This window comes from Branchiostoma floridae, chromosome 2 (assembly GCF_000003815.2).
Source record: "Branchiostoma floridae strain S238N-H82 chromosome 2, Bfl_VNyyK, whole genome shotgun sequence".
Classification (NCBI taxonomy): domain Eukaryota; kingdom Metazoa; phylum Chordata; class Leptocardii; order Amphioxiformes; family Branchiostomatidae; genus Branchiostoma; species Branchiostoma floridae.
This window is the reverse complement of record NC_049980.1, coordinates 3,162,024-3,178,072: the sequence shown is the minus strand read 5'-3', so window position 1 is coordinate 3,178,072 and position 16,049 is coordinate 3,162,024. Positions and strand designations below refer to the sequence as shown.

At 41.8% G+C, this 16,049-nt stretch overlaps 1 protein-coding gene across 4 annotated transcripts in view; it reads left to right on the top strand.

Annotated features, from left to right (window-relative positions):
• The first annotated feature begins 140 nt into the window (after positions 1–140).
• LOC118409678 (transforming growth factor beta-1-induced transcript 1 protein-like) overlaps positions 141–16,049 on the top strand; it is an 81,997-nt gene continuing 66,088 nt past the window's right edge. For 2 of the 4 annotated variants that reach the window (XM_035810873.1, XM_035810868.1), the window contains exons 1-2: positions 141–329; positions 12,467–12,518. The gene's annotated coding sequence lies outside the window, so the exon portion shown is untranslated. The remainder of the gene's footprint in view (positions 330–12,466; positions 12,519–16,049) is intronic. The other 2 variants (XM_035810871.1, XM_035810872.1) reach the window with 2 other exon arrangements.

Below are 16,049 nucleotides of genomic sequence, written 5' to 3'. Positions count from 1 at the left end.
TAAAAACAATTAAATATTTAACATGAATATACAAAAACAATATCCCACATCTATCATTATTATGCTTTATAACGATAATTAAATTACGTCAATACCCTGATATAATGGAAGAATCTGGAAGATCTCGTGCTGTATGAGGTTTGGCGATCTCGCGCGGCGCGAGACCCGGAACTGCGCCAAAGACAAAGCCCCAAATTTCACAACAGACAACAAATGCGACCAGGATTACATTCATCAGGACCAAGAAATATCAGGACAACCACAGTGACTTCAAGATATATAAAACGTCGGGTTGACATTAAAAGGAGTCGACGGCCAGGGTTGTAATGGTAAGTTGTTACGTCTCGTTGTGCAAAATGTATTTTGTAAAGTCAGTTATGACTGTGAGTGTGACATATTCGGTATGAGAGCTCGATGGGCTTGGGGAGATATCAAAGGACCAGATTTCTGTGCATTTGTTCCCTCAAACGGTGCATGTAAATAGAAATTAAGACCGATACCAGCATAACGTAACAATTAGCTGTGGTCCACATGAGGTCGTGCCGTGCCAGAAGGTCAAATATTTGTGACGGTTTTAGAGACAATCTTAATACCGGAATGCACTGCAATGGAATGGAATATGCGTAAAGAAGTGTAAAATCTTTCGAATTACAGATAGACTACTAAGTTAGCCTCGATCTCAGAGGGCCTCACACAGCCCAACTCCTCACGAGCAAACTCACAGTAGGATCAAAGATTCCGAGACAACTCGGCACCTGGGACGACTGGGCCCCTGAACAATCAGGACAACTCGGCACCCAGCGCAGGTCAACTCGGCACCTTAGTTTTGGACATGTCCGAGCAACAAAATTATCCCAATTGGGGTATTTATAGATAATATACAGCCATGAAAGAACGGTGGACACTTTCATTTTATTCTTCAATTGGACTTCATGTCCACGAACAGGACCGGAAGCGTCACTCAAAAATTACACTCAAAATACGAGTAAGCTTTATTTGAAATATAACGTGACAGAAACAGAGCATATTCACAAAGACCAAGAAGCTTAGTGTATGCTTCATGATGTCATGTAGTTTTTAGCCTACTAGTACATGTACATAATGTAATCCAGCAGTCTCTGAGCCGACTCGGGTGAACTGACGGCCAGGGCCGACAAGGTCACAGTGGTTCCGCTCAGAGCGCACCCAAGTTCGCCAACGCTATGAAGATATTTGCCTAGCAAAGTGAAAATTATAGTCAGGAGATCGACTAGAGCTCCAAGATCGTTAAAAGTGTTTTACGAGCCCAAATTGTATATATGACTATATGTGGTGCCGACATGTCCTAAACTAAGGGACGAGTTGTCCTGGGCTAGGTGCTGAGTCGTCCTTATTGACTGGGGACGAGTTGTCCCAGGTGCCGAGTTGTCCTGATATCTTTTAATATAAGAGCGAGGCTATTGACACCCAATGTGTCATTAGCCTACAGGCTATAATTTGACACACTCAGTTTGTTATCAAGCTGTCCATTATAAACCAAAAACAAGAAAACTGTGTCACAAAAGCCAAATATCATGTGTGCATATGTGTTCCCTACATATATAAATCCAGTTACATTTTGTAGTTTATGGGCTTATAATTTATATATTCATGCCTAAAAATACAGCCAGCAAACCGCCACAAGTCCCGCGCGGCATGATATTAAATCGCTGGTGGGCCGGGCCGGGTCAATAACAACAACACAGCGCGCAGCAGCACGGTAAAATTTATAACATTTGCAACATTGTGCTGTGTTTTATCGTCATATCGCCACGTAAAATTTATCAGAGTTTAGTTGCTTTTGATTCTAACAAGTCTAGCAGATCGGTCTTTGTTCTTAGTCATGCTTGTGCCGCACAATCTCCAGAGCCCAGCAGCAGGGTTTACAAGATACACATTTCGACGACAACGCTGGTAAATGTTGTTGAATGTTCCACCTACTATATACTGTATTTTTTGGCGGATGCCTTAGGGGCTCCACCTAACATTATAGTGTGCGTCCGTTTGACAAGAATTCCCAGAATTCCGCAGGCATCTGTGGAATTTTTAAAGGCATGCGTAGTTGCATCCTGCTTATCCGCAATCTGCATTCTTCCGTTCCACGAAGGGGATTCCCAAGTAGCCGGGTGTAACTGATACTCTGGCCAGGGCAAAAATTACATCTGGAATCCATCAACCGGCCTTGGCACACACATCCTTTATACCCTGGGCCGGGTCAGGTCGTGTGTCTTACTTTTTGTGGCACAACATTGCGAAGATAAATTTGTACTGCTTTACGATGTCAAAAATGATCACTAAAATTGACTACATTTGTTAGCTGGTGATTTTGGGCCATCAGGAAGAGAAGTTACTTCTAACATTCAAAATATACAATGTTTGTGCTGAACGTTGAAAACTTGGATGTTCAGTTTTCTTCAAACGAACCATGTAAAACAAGAAACCTGAGGCCTGTGCAGCAGGAAAAGTCCAGCTGACTTTCCAAAGAATGTTTCTCATGTAAAATGTGAAGAATGACCCTCTCTTCACTGTGTTTCCTTTAGTTTTTGTGGCACATCTGGTCAGCATGTGCCCAGTGCCTGCAGCAGTGTGGATAAACAGATGTCTCCCGGGTATCAATGCTGGCTACCTTTCCCCAGTGATTGACATCTCGTTTGCATTGAGCTTAATGCCACCATGCGCCAAAATTAGGACATTAATAAGCCATTTTCCTGTGATTTTCTCATATATTTGATAAAATATAACAAAAATAATCATAAAATAACATGTTGGTGCATAGATTTTTGTTTGTGACCAAACATTTGGCACGTTTTGTATGTTTTAGGCACTAAATTAATGCCAAAGCCTTTTCTACCGGAAGTTAATTTTAATGCCATTTTTGTCGATTTATCTGTAACTTGCACAGGACAACTCAATAGTAGTTATTCTTACATGTTCTTGTAGATTGTGTGTGGATTTCATAGGGTTTAATGATAAGTATAAATGCTAGAGCGTTTAGGGGGGCCCCCAAGCCCTTTTCCGTAGAGCGTAATCGGCGGTTTTAATTCTACGTACTCCGTAGCGGGACTGCTCGAATTCAATGTAGAGCGAAATTGGTGCATTTTGCGTCGAGCGGTATTGGCCCCTTTAATTTAACGTATTACGTAGAAGCTAACCGGATTTCACCGTAAAATGTAATTCATATGAATTGTTCGTAAAGCATAATCAAAATTTCATTCAACTTAACTAGTCTACCGGCAAAGTTTACCCGTGAAAATGCATGAAATTGCGTTTCAAAGGGTCCAGATTTCAAAATTTCGCCGGACCTTCCTTGCAATTTGCTCACCCCTTCGGCAGTGGACATGGTGAAAATATGTTGCGGGACCGTCGCCTCCCAACTAGTAGAAATTTCTTTACCGAACTTAGCTTATTAAACAAGCAAAATGTGCAGGAAATGGCATTTGAGGGGGTCAAAATTTCAAATTTTTCTCTGGGCGGGCCTTGGCCTCTGTGCGACGGCTTGGGCCTCCGGCGCTCACGACTCCTCAGCGCTCGTCGCCCTCAAAAACTTCTCTCTGACAGAAATGTCATTACATTGAGCATATAGTCTGCCAGCAAAATTTGTCCCTCAAAATGCAGGAAATGGTGTTGCAGAGGGTACAAATTTTAAAATTCTCCCGTACGTACCTTGCGACAATTTGTGCTTTCACTAGTTTCAGCACTCGAAATCTGAAAATGATGTTTGGGGGCGTTGTCCTCAACAGCTTAAAGCTAAAACCATGTGAATTTCTAATTGAAATGCCATTCAACTTAGCTTAGTCTGTGAGCAAAATTTTCCCTTCAAAATGCAGAAAATAGTGTTTCAGAGGGTCAAGACTTCACAATATTCCCGGGGAAGCATGCCCCCGGATGCCCCCAGGATTGTCGCGCCTCCGCTTTCGATGCAACAAGTGCTGAAAATTACGTCACATAAGAAATTTGCTGTCTACGCCTCTGGCCAGCAAGTCGGGCGCTTTTATATTGTCTAAGTAGCTGTTTGAATCTTGTTGATGGAATTATAAGTTCAAGTTGTTACATCTCCTCTTCACGTGTCGGTGGAATTCAGCCAAAAGACAATAAAGATTTGCATAATGCATTTGGAAACTTCGTGATTTAGCGTAGAGCGTAATGAAGCGTCCATAATTTAGCGTATTACGTAGCCGGCCCTCCCGAATTTAGCGTAGAGCGTTGTCAGTACCCCCCCTTGGAGGCCCTCGTTTAGAGGTCGTTAGAATAGACCAACTCCCTTGCCCACCCAGCATGTACGGCGTCACGAGGGTTTTTGCTCTAAAGGCATGTGTAGTTGCATCATCCCTTTTGAGGGGAATAATTCGAGAATCGGTTGACGGATCTTCATGATATTTGGAATGTAGATAGCTTCAGACATGCCTTACATAATCAAATGCTAATCACGAAAATCAGGGGCTTATTTGCCTGATTGATGAGGGCAGTTTATAAATACACTGCATTTTCATGTTAGAATGCTTAAAAATATGCCATATGTAATTCTATGAGCCATAATAAAGAGAGAAATATCAGGCTAATACTGTTAAGCTAAGGATATATGCAATTGGCAAATGAGGACCTCATTTGTAAAACCAATGAGAAACATTTATGGTCACTCGTCACAAGAGACCGTCCTTCTTAAGCTTGTTAACAGCAATACCCTAGGCTGCTACAAACATCCATCGCGTAATGCAATCTTTATACATACAGCCAGGCGAAAGGAAATACAACAGTCACCTACAACAAAAATCATCAATACTTATAAACAATAAAACCGTCCGCCATTTTTATTGCCACACTTATTGAAAATATTTTTCAAGAATAAAACACTACAGACTGCTACAGAGATTAACCATGTTGTCATTGATATTGACCCAGTGTCACAGCAATCTCACCCTCCAAGGGAGGTCCGCAGCAGAGACCTCTGCATTCGAAGAGTACATTTTGACTGAAACTAAGCTATGTTTGACACTGAAATCTGTATGAGTGAAAAGGTTTTTTAGGGCGACGCTGGATGTCCAGCGCCGAAGGCCCAGGCCCGGGAGGCTCAGAAAATTTTGACCCTCTGGACCCTTTGAAACGTCATTTCCGGCATTTTCAGGGGCTTGTTACGAAGAATTTCTTGGTAACGCTTAACGCTGACTTCGGGATAACAAATAACGATAAACGTTGAATTAAAATGACCAATAACGCTTCACAGATAGGATACCAATAATGCTTAAGGTTGAATTAGAGCGGGTCGGTAACGATTAACGTTGAATTAAAATGGCTTGTAAAGCTTAACGGATAAAGGCATGCAGGACCTCATGTAGCTCTGGCTTCTGCTTGTCTTTGGTTCGTCGCACACACCATAAGATGTGCAGCTTACTACGAACTCTGTAAGGGATGCCTTTGAAGTCAAGGTCAATACCAACCAGTCCCCTTACACATGCATGCGGTTCTTGTCAAAACTTTAGATTAGGCAAATTAGACAGTGAACAAGCCAGGGTGATCCTCCAATAGTCAGTTTACAGGGCAGGTACACTTTTAGCGTATAGTTCATATACCGATGTCGAGGCCAATTTGAAAGTTTCTTTGATCATATCTTGAGGATTTTACCTGAATAATGCGTAAGGTAATTGCCCCCCTCCCCACTACTTTTTATTTAATTCATAGGACCATTGTGCTGAAAACATCTTTACGGAAATTTATGCAAAACAATACCCCACTACAGTACAAAGCTAAGTTTGAGGCTTGTCATTTATCAAAATGACCAGTTACAGTATCAAAATTGGCGGACAGGCCAAGACCTGGTCGGAAAGCCGGCCATTTTGTTCCCCATTCATGGCTGGAGTACATTGTATATAACATGATCTAACATCGCTGCCCTGTAGACATAATCTCCGGAAACTTGTCAACGGCAGCTTCCTATTTTCATTTGCCATCGTCTTAGAAGCCACTATGCTTAGCTCAACATGGTTGGCTGAATCCTGGAACTCTTCAAGCGCCGCACTAAACTCGGCCCAAGTAGAAAATACAGCACTGACGTATGTAGCCGCACCATGTTGGCTTGGGCGGGAGAGACCAAAGACTGACATACATGTACAAAATGTATATGGCAGGAAAGTCATGTGACCAGCTCTGATTGGCTGGCATCTACATGTATTTATTTATCTACATGTAGGTGTGTCAATAGCCAAATTACTCTTTGGCTATTGACACATACAGCGTATATTTTTTAAAGAAACTAAAGAAGGGTTACTCAATGGAAAAGTAACTAACATTACTAGATAAATATGAGGTAAGATCGACATTGTGCAAACTTAGAATTAACGTCCACCATGTTAGGACTGCTAGTAGTAGAGCAATCGTATGGAATTTTGCTGAATGAAGCAACCTTTGACCTCACTGAGCGACATCCGCCGCCTGGGTCGGGAGGGCTCGCCTTTCGCTTATCTTTTCATCCGAAAATTTCCTGATTTTAGTTGTCATCAATAGCTTCTATCTAGTGTATAGCGTGTCTGAACTACCGAGGCACACGATTCTGTATGCAAACAACGTGGGACCGCCGGATTGCCCAGGGAATTGGCCGATAAAGCGCATCACCACGACGGGCGAGCTGTTTGAGCACCACGCCATTGATCTAGCCACTTACAACGATCAACAGCTCGCTTTACCCGGAGCTCCGGAACATCACGTCACTGGAACTCGGACTCAGAAGACCTTGCAGATTCCACGGGGGACATACCCGCTCTTGTCGGGGCCGTACAGTCTAACCAGAGACCAAGCGGCAACTGGAACAAATTTCGCGCTCTTTTTGTTCTCGCGAGATGCCCGTGATCTTGGAAGCCATGTTCCCACCGGCGGCAACTTCGTAAACATCATCGGACGGCACTTCCTTATCACCCAAACGTAAACGTACATAAGCGGCACTTCCTTCTCTGCATTCCTTCACCATCAACAACACAAGGAAACCAGCCCCAGCGGTGTGCTGAAGAATCTCAGGACACCTCACTTCGCAGTACTAAGTTAGATGAGGGTCTGCATGCTCTTTTCCGTAAGGCGTAGGCAGGCCTTTTTAATTCCCGTAATTCGTAGGGTAAGCTATTTTATTTCACGTAATTCGTAGTGAGGATGGAAAATTTACCGTAAAGCGTAGCCAGTGTATTTCACGTAAGGCGTAATCTAGCCTAAAATTTCACGTAAAGCGTAATTAAGCCTAAAAATTACCCGTAAATCGTAGCCTGGCCTCCCAAATTTCGTAAGTCGAAACGTAGTCTACCAGTAAATTTAGTCCTTCAAAACACAGGAAATTGCGTTTCAGAGGATCAAGATTTCAAAATTTCGCCGGACCTCACTTGCGACTCCTTTCACCTTCGGTCATCGACATGGTAAAAATATGGTATATACCCTCAAAAATCTTCTTTTTTTTTTGAAGTTAGCTTAGTCTGCCAGCAAAATTTGCCCATCAGAATGCAGGAAATATCATTTTAGAGGGTCAAGATTTCAAAATTTCCATGGTCCTCCTTGTGCCGCCTCGCGCCTTTGGAACTCGAAATTCTGAAAATATGTTGGGGATGTGTGTCAACCTCGAAGATCTGTTTTGCTAATAGAAATTTGCCCACCAAAATGCACAAAATATCGTTTTACAGAGGGTCAAGATTTCAAAATTTAGCCGGATCTCCTTTGCCACTCTATTCACCTTCGGTCATCGACTTCGTAAAAATATGTATCATGGCTGGGGGATGTGACGTGTCAACCTCAAACACATTTTTTACTGATAGAAATGTAATTTCACTTAGTTTTCTATAATAGCCAAAAAACACTGGCGTTTCAAGGGGGCAGGATTTCAAAATTTCCCGGACTTTCCTTCGGCTCTCGACGTGGCAAAAATAAGTTGGCTGGCGTCACCCTCATAAGCTTAAGCTGAACCCCTGGGACTCTTTAATTAGATATGCCATTTAACTTAGCTTTGTTTGCCAGCGAAAATTTCCCTTCAAAATGCAGGTATAGTGTTACAGAATGCAGAAATAGTGTTTCAGAGAGTCAAAATTTCAATCTTTCTTGCGGAGCACGCCCCCGCCTCTGTCGAGTGTTGCCAGCCTTCCAGAATTTAGCGTAAACCGTTGTCAGCCTGTCTGAATTTAGCGTAAAACGTTGCCTGCCTTCGTGAATTTAACGTAAATCGTTGTCGACCGTCCCGAATTTAGCGTAAAGCGTTGTCAGTACCCCCCATGCAGACCCTCTTAGATTCACCGCACTGACGCATCTGTTTCCAGCCCGAGTCTACGCTGTTCAACAGTGCCCAGCGGCGTTCTGCAGGCGGATCTTCACAAGTCCTGGACTGTCTCGTTGAAAGTTGAACTGTAGCCTTATATTCTCTCTAATTTATTACAATAACAATAACAACACTACCCTTCTCCACACATTTCCGCTACGCAGTTTGGGGCCACCTCACTACGGTCGGCTAGGTCGTTGATGTCTTTATTTGCACAACCTCTAAGCCTCTACCAGTCTACGCACAGAGCAGAATAAAGCCATCACATGCCCAAACCCCGTAGCTCTCTCCTTGTGTCATCTCGGAGTACATAAGAGTAATTATGGTAGGATTGCTACTAGAGCAATCGTGTGGAATTTCTCTGTAGGAAGCGACCTTTTACCTCACTGAGCGACATCTCCCGCCTGGGTCGGGAGGACTCGCCTTTCCCTTACCCACCGTCCCGCCCGTGTTGCATTGTATTTTCCTTTCAAGGAATGTTAGACCGTACCACTACATGTATATGTACATTCACTGCATTGTTTTAACTTGAAAGTTCATCTGTGTTGGTACAAGTCATTCTTGAAATAGTTGAACTGTAATTTCCAACACCAAAATTGGACTCACCCAAATTTTCGACTGTACAGCATCAGTCTTTGTCAAGGAATGAACAATCCACTGCTGTTGTGACGTCACGTTATGTAGATAGAACACGTGACTCAGTAAGCAGTGGATTATAGGTTGCAGGAAGTCTATGGCGCCCACCGTCTCTGTTCAGGGATGGTTGTAGAGCCCGGATGTAGATTGCTTCTTTAATCCCTCTGGCGAAAAAGTCTGGTTCTGTGTCCAAAATTTCAACTTTGTCTAGTGACACTGAATGACCCGGCGATTCTATGTGTATATGTTGGGAAACTTCTGAGGTTTTTGAACTCTTGCGTTTGTGCTCAAGGAACCTGGTCTTAAGTGATCTCTCAGTCTCCCCAATATAGGTTTCTGTACAAGGGCCCCAGATGTTCTGTCCTTGGCACTTAATGTGGTAGATGACACCACACTTTTGTTCTTTAGGGGTTCATTGTTCATTCCTTGACAAAGACTGATGCTGTACAGTCGAAAATTTGGGTGAGTCCAATTTTGGTGTTGGAAATTACAGTTCAACTATTTCACACTGCATTGTTTGTTGTAATAGCCAAGATTCTGGTCTTAGACCCTATATTGTTTGTTAAATCGGCAAGACCTTGGTCTTAGGCCGTTGATGTCTTTGCACAACCTCTAAGCCTCTACCAGTCTACTCACAGAGCAGAATAAAGACATCACATGCCCCAAACAGCCGGTGGAAGACGAAACACATTTTATTTAGAACTACCTCTCTAACGACCAGGAAAGAAGAGCTATTTGAAAAGGCCTGAAAACCCACAAAAACTTCCAAATGTTACTGATGAAAACAAAACTAGTCTATAGCCCTAATAACGTCACATAACCTGTTGACCCACTCGTTATAGAAACTTCGTCTTCCACTGCTTGCAGAAAGATATACAAATGTAGTTAGGTCAGCGCCTTTAGGTCATTCGTGTCGCTTCCAATTCTGTAATGTACTGAATGAAAAAATCAGTTTAGTTCTGTCTGAATTTAGCTTTAGGCATTGTCAGGAACTCCTTTGCAGACCCGCTTTTCAGACTGGACAGGGTTTTCCGTCCCATTTCCCTGTCTGCATGGACTAAACAGGGTTTTCCAAAAAACAATTTGTTACTAATTGTTAGGTCAGCACTGTACTCCAGATCCTGTACTCTCTATAGAAAACTCTCGGACTCTTTTTAGCCGTTCAGGTCCAGGGCTCGAAATACTGGGTGCATGTGCACCAAGGTGCACCCAAAATTGGAGATGTGCACCCAATTTTTTTTCTGTGGGTGCACTGGTGCACCCAAATATTTTCTTAGATTTATGTATGGAAAGATATGAAAGTATAGTCTAGTATACACCATATTCTTGACATCTACTTGTGAGTCACTCAGTGTTAAAAAAATAATGAAAATGTCTCTCATGGTACTTGTTTAAGAATTTAGTAGCTTGTAATTAAGTTTTGTAATTATGTTTTTTCTGACATTCTACTTTAATCTATGTGGTGCACCCACCTAATCCGAAAAATGAATTTCGAGCCCTGAGGTCCTGTATTTGGCCTTTCCATTGGATTTAGTGGTAAAATACGAACATTTACGCCCCCAAATCCGTAAAAGATCACACAATATGTGCAGATGTTTTCCTTCCTACCATAAGCACATTAAATTTTGTAATCCTTAGGCTATAAAAAATGTCCTTGAAATCTAACGGATACAACGATATAGTTATCCAATTTCAAACTGCAAGTACCAAATATCTGCTAGGAGCCCTTTTGAGCGGTCAAAGGCGTGACCGCAGCACTTGCTGGCATTATGAAACTTTCCAACATAATATTAACAGTACAAGGCTGACAAAATACTGGGTGCATTGTACACCTTACTTAATTAGTGCTGAGGGGTGATTTCAAACTGCACCAGAATATACAATGTACATGTATACATGTATATCATGTGTCATATGTATTTTAGCACTGAAGACCAAGACTGATCCTTGGGATCATTTTGGATGATCTGTGGTACAGTGGCGCAGTACAGTTGCCAGTGGCAACAGCAGAGTTGGACAAATGGTCAGAGAAATTAGAGCACACCTGGGCACTAATTATGAGATGTTAACTTGGAAGCCATAATGGTCTTTAGGAGGCAGCAGCTTGTGAAGGATGGAGTATTTGAAAAGGATTAGACTGTGGATTTAGGTCGTTTGCTTGGGAAACCCGATTTGTAGTAAAAGTCCCAGCAGTTATAGCCCTGAGCAACTTTAGTACGTGCACCATGCAGATGTTTTCAGCTGTAGTGCACCCAGCTTATCAGTTATTTATTATAATGCTTATTTTTTGGATTTTTATTTTCATTATCCACATTAGGCCACACCAATTTAATTTCTTGGTTCACGGATTTTTTCATAAAATATATGGAGCGAGAGGGCGAACTAAAAATAAAAATAAAAACTGTAAAATGGTTGGGGTAAAGGTAACGGCTAATCCAAAACATAAAGAAAAAAAGGTTTCAGCTTGAAAAAAGTACAAAAACACTATTATTGTACAGTAACAGCACCTGTACCCACGCTTTAAGGAGCTTATAATATAAAGGCCAATTTGCTACACCAGAAAGTTGGTGAATGGTTTCATTAATGGTGAAAATTTGTTGAGTGGTAATTTTTATTTTTATTTTTTTCCCCAAAAAGTAGGAGCGAGCGAATCCGTGAACCAAGAAATTAAATCGGTGTGGCCTTATGAAAAAAAATAAAAGGAATGTAGGGTTGCACATGCAAGTATATTCAAGTTATAACTTTCCCCTCAAATACAGGAAATGACGTTTCAGACAATCAATTTAAATTTTGTCTGGTCCTCCCTGGCGATGGCTTGTGCCTCCTGCGACGCTCAAAACGACATGGTGAAAATTTGTGGAGGCGTGGGCCATCGCCCTCAAACTTCTCTGTCTTTGACAAAAAATGGCATTAGATTTAGCATAGACTGCCAGCAAAATTTTCCCCTCAAAATATAGAAAATAGCGTTTCAGAGGGTCTAGATTTCAAAATTTCCCCAGACCAACCTTGCGACAGCTCGCAGGTCTTCGGCACTGGAGATTGTGAAAATGTTTTGGGGCATTGCGCTTGCTTAAACCATGTGTCTTTCTAACGGAATTGCCATCAAACTTAGCTAATAGTCTGGCAGCAAAATGTGCCCCTCAAAATGCAGGAAATGGCGTTTTAGACTGGTTCAAATTTTCCCAGGGAAGCATGCCCTCGGACCACCCTAGGGTTGTCACCCTGGGTGCTGAAAGTTCTGTCGGCAAAAGTTCGCCCTCCCCCATACGAAATTTGCTACCTTTAGAACACAAACACTTGGCCTATAATGTCACTGTACGAATAAGATTGGTTTTTAATGAGTTACGCAGTTAACGTTATAATCCAACGTTTCCTAGAAACGTATGATGACATCATGGCATATGGGGTAGTGTAACCTTCTTTATTATATTCTGTCATTGTTGTACGTACTTAACCCGCGATATATTGAAGCTGTACTTACTGATAAGAGTGGTCTTGAACAAATATTTTGACACCTTTTCTTCTGTCTGGCAGAGCAGATAAAAGGGACACCAAACACAGGCAGGAGGGACGCATTTCAAAATGGGTAAGTGCGCTTAACAACTGTTTCTCACACAGCCTTTTTTTATATTACTGGACGTAAAAGCAGGATAGCGTACACCAGGCCTTCCTACGGGGGTATGGACTGTAGAATGGCATAAAAATCATAAAGGGGAATAATTGGCCAGGAGAGTCAGTCCACGCCAAGGTCAACATTCTCCTACATGCATTGGGTAAGAATAACTAAGATAAAAGTCTGTATGGTGGACATTTTTTAACTCCCTGTGTAGCAAACTCTCCCTTAAGCCAGAGATTTGTTAGTCTGGTAGCTTGCAGAGACTAAAAGCTGGATATGACTGTCATGGTTTTGCTGGTAGAGGGACATCCATGAACGACATGTTGTCTACAAATGTAGTTAAACAGCTGGCAAGTATTCCCTGCATTTGTACTCATTTCATGAGAGATGCATGGAAGAATGTGTAAAAATGATTTTATTTCGAGGTAACGATGGACACGGAAGGCCATTTATATTTGCAGAGTGTTGATTATGAGAAATAACTACGATTTTCTCAATTTAGCGGTTTCTACTAGTAGTGTCACCAGTTAATCTGTAACATGTTAGTATGTCCGGCCTGAACGATGAGCTACTTTTACAGACGAGCTCTATAGTGTTTACTATGAGCCGAACCGCGGGAACTCAGCATCCGAAAAACTTTGTATTCGGCACTTTTAAACTGGACTTTATTGTCAAAACAGTATTTTGTTCACTTTGTTGGTGTTTGTATGTGTTTTAATCGGTGATAATGTCGAAAGAAAATATGATTGCAGCTATCTGGTGATATTGATTTTATGTCAGAAAGTATAACATTAAGTAATATAGGAATACCGCCCAGCATAACACCTGTGAAATACGCGGACGATCTTACTAACTCCGAATTTCTCATGGCATCTTTACCGGGGCAAATGCAACTCTCACTTGACAGAGTAGATGTATGGGCAAATGCAAAAAAGACAAAAGATATGGTCATCAGCTGCCGTCGAAATCCGCCAATACCCCCACCACTTACGCTAAGGGGCGAGCCCGTTGAGAGGGTCTCTTCATTCAAGCTCCTTGGAGTAATGGTCAGCAATGATGTTACATGGGGCCCACATGTTAAATACATGCAATCAAAGGCTCAACCGCGTATATGTCACAGTGGAGATCACGATCCAGGAGAATCGCCGATCCTCCTAGGAGAGATTGCGATCGGAGTTTCTCCTAGGAGAAACTACGATAGATATAGGAAACAGATCCCGATCGCAATCTGTACTAGTAGTAACTCAAACGATGCAAAGATGTATGAAACAGCAATAATTTTTTTGATAAACAATGATTTTATTCAGTTTCAAATGCAAACCTACTAACTCATTACCAACTACACTCAAGCCTACTTCTGTACTTCTACAATGTTAACTTCACCGAAGACTACCACACTTGAGTCACTTCTGCAACTTTACTCAATGCACACTTCTACTCAATGCTACCTCACTATTGTCACTTCTACAACTATACTCAAGATACCATACTGGTCTTCTTCTTCTTTCGTGTCATCACTACTGGTGTCATTACAACTATACTAAGGCAACCACACTATCATATAGTATATAGCATCATTTTTCTAACAGCATATTCAACATTACCACATTTGTGTCTTTCCCAGAACTATACTCAAGGATACTACACTATTGTCACTTTTACAACTACATGACACTCAAGGATATCTTGAAACTCTGCTTGATATTTTGACACCTATTGATCACTTAACAATGGTTATTGTTCTCCCAAAGCTGTGAAATGATTGAGTACAAGTCTGACTAGTGAAATGTACTCAATAGGTGTGAAATTGTGAGTAATATCTTGAAACTCTGCTTGATTTTTTGACACCTGTTTGACAACTTTACAGTTGTTATTGTTCTTCCAAAGCCGTGAAATTTGCATAGGTGTGAAATTGTGAGTAATATCTTGAAACTCTGCTTGATTTTTTGACACCTGTTTGACAACTTTACAGTTGTTATTGTTCTTCCAAAGCCGTGAAATTTGCATACTGACACATTGTTTGATCACCTGTTGGTGTCTTTCACATATTATAAGATTTTTGCCACTACTTTAAAAGAAATTACTTTATCAGAAATTACTTTATCAGAAAACATACTCACATGAAATTTACCATGAAAGTGATGCTATATACTATAGTGTACCTTGAGTAAAGTTGCAGAAGTGACTCAAGTGTGATAGTCTTCGGTGAAGTTAACATTGTAGAAGTGACACAAGTAGGCTTGAGTGTAGTTGGTAATGAGTTAGTAGGTTTGCATTAATACCGAATAAAATCATTGTTTATCAAAAAAATTATTGCTGTTTCATACATCTTAGCATTGTTTGAGTTTGGATCGGAGTTTCTCCTAGGAGAAATCCCGATCGCAATCTATACTAGGAGAATCGCCGATTCTACTAGTACAGATTGCGATCGGGATCTGTTTCTTATATCTATCGTAGTTTCTCCTAGGAGAAACTCCGATCGCGATCTCTCCTAGGAGGATCGGCGATTCTCCTGGATCGTGATCTCCACTGTGACATATACATTACCTGCGTGTAGCGAGACATCTTCAGTTTCAGTTTATTTATTTTACCAGCAGTAACACTCAGGTACATAACAACCTGTTTTTCAGGCAATGCTGGGTAAACAAAAATACAATTTAAAACTTTGCAATATTACAATAACACATACAATAGTGCATAACCACAAAACGACATATCACAACTCACAATTTCACTTGTCATTTCCATCTAGACCTCACAGTTCCTTGATAAACTTAACCGGTCCCAGAGTCTTGCGGTGCTTCAGTGACAGTTTGTTCCACAGTTGGGGGCCAAAAGACTTTAAGCTTCCCTCGTAGCACTTCAGGCTTGCTACGGGACAGTTCAACTGGTGAGGGTCCCAGTCAGCGAACATTTTAACAGCCGTGCGGGTGCGAGCTCTTATAGTTGGTGGTGACTTCCACCTGAACATGTCAGATATGTACAAAGGGGCTTTTCCTCGTACAGCATTGAAAACTGTGGCCAGACTGATTTTTTCCGCCCGATTTCTCACCGACACCAACCCCGCCTCCGCTAACAGTTTACCAACTGGGACATGATCCCGGAGTGTGTAGCCTGTAATCATCCTTGCAGCTCTAAACAGCAGCCTGTCGAGTTGCAGCATTTGTGTTTTCTTGCCCTGTACAAGGCTTGGCAACCACGCCGCGCCACAGTAGTCCAAGTGCGACAACACCAAAGTTTGACACATAGTATGTAATATTTCTTTTGTTACGTAGGGTTTTGCACGTCTCATTGCACTGAGGCCACTGAATATTTTTTTCGTGATATTTGTTATGTGAGCTGACCACTGGAGCGATGGGTCTAGAGTGATGCCCAAATATTTGAAAGTGTTAACTTGCTCATAAATGTTAACACCGTCTGTGATCTGAACTGTTGTCCCAACATGTCTCAGCTTCTGAGGAACCCCGAATAGCATAGACTTTGTCTTGTCATGATGGAGAG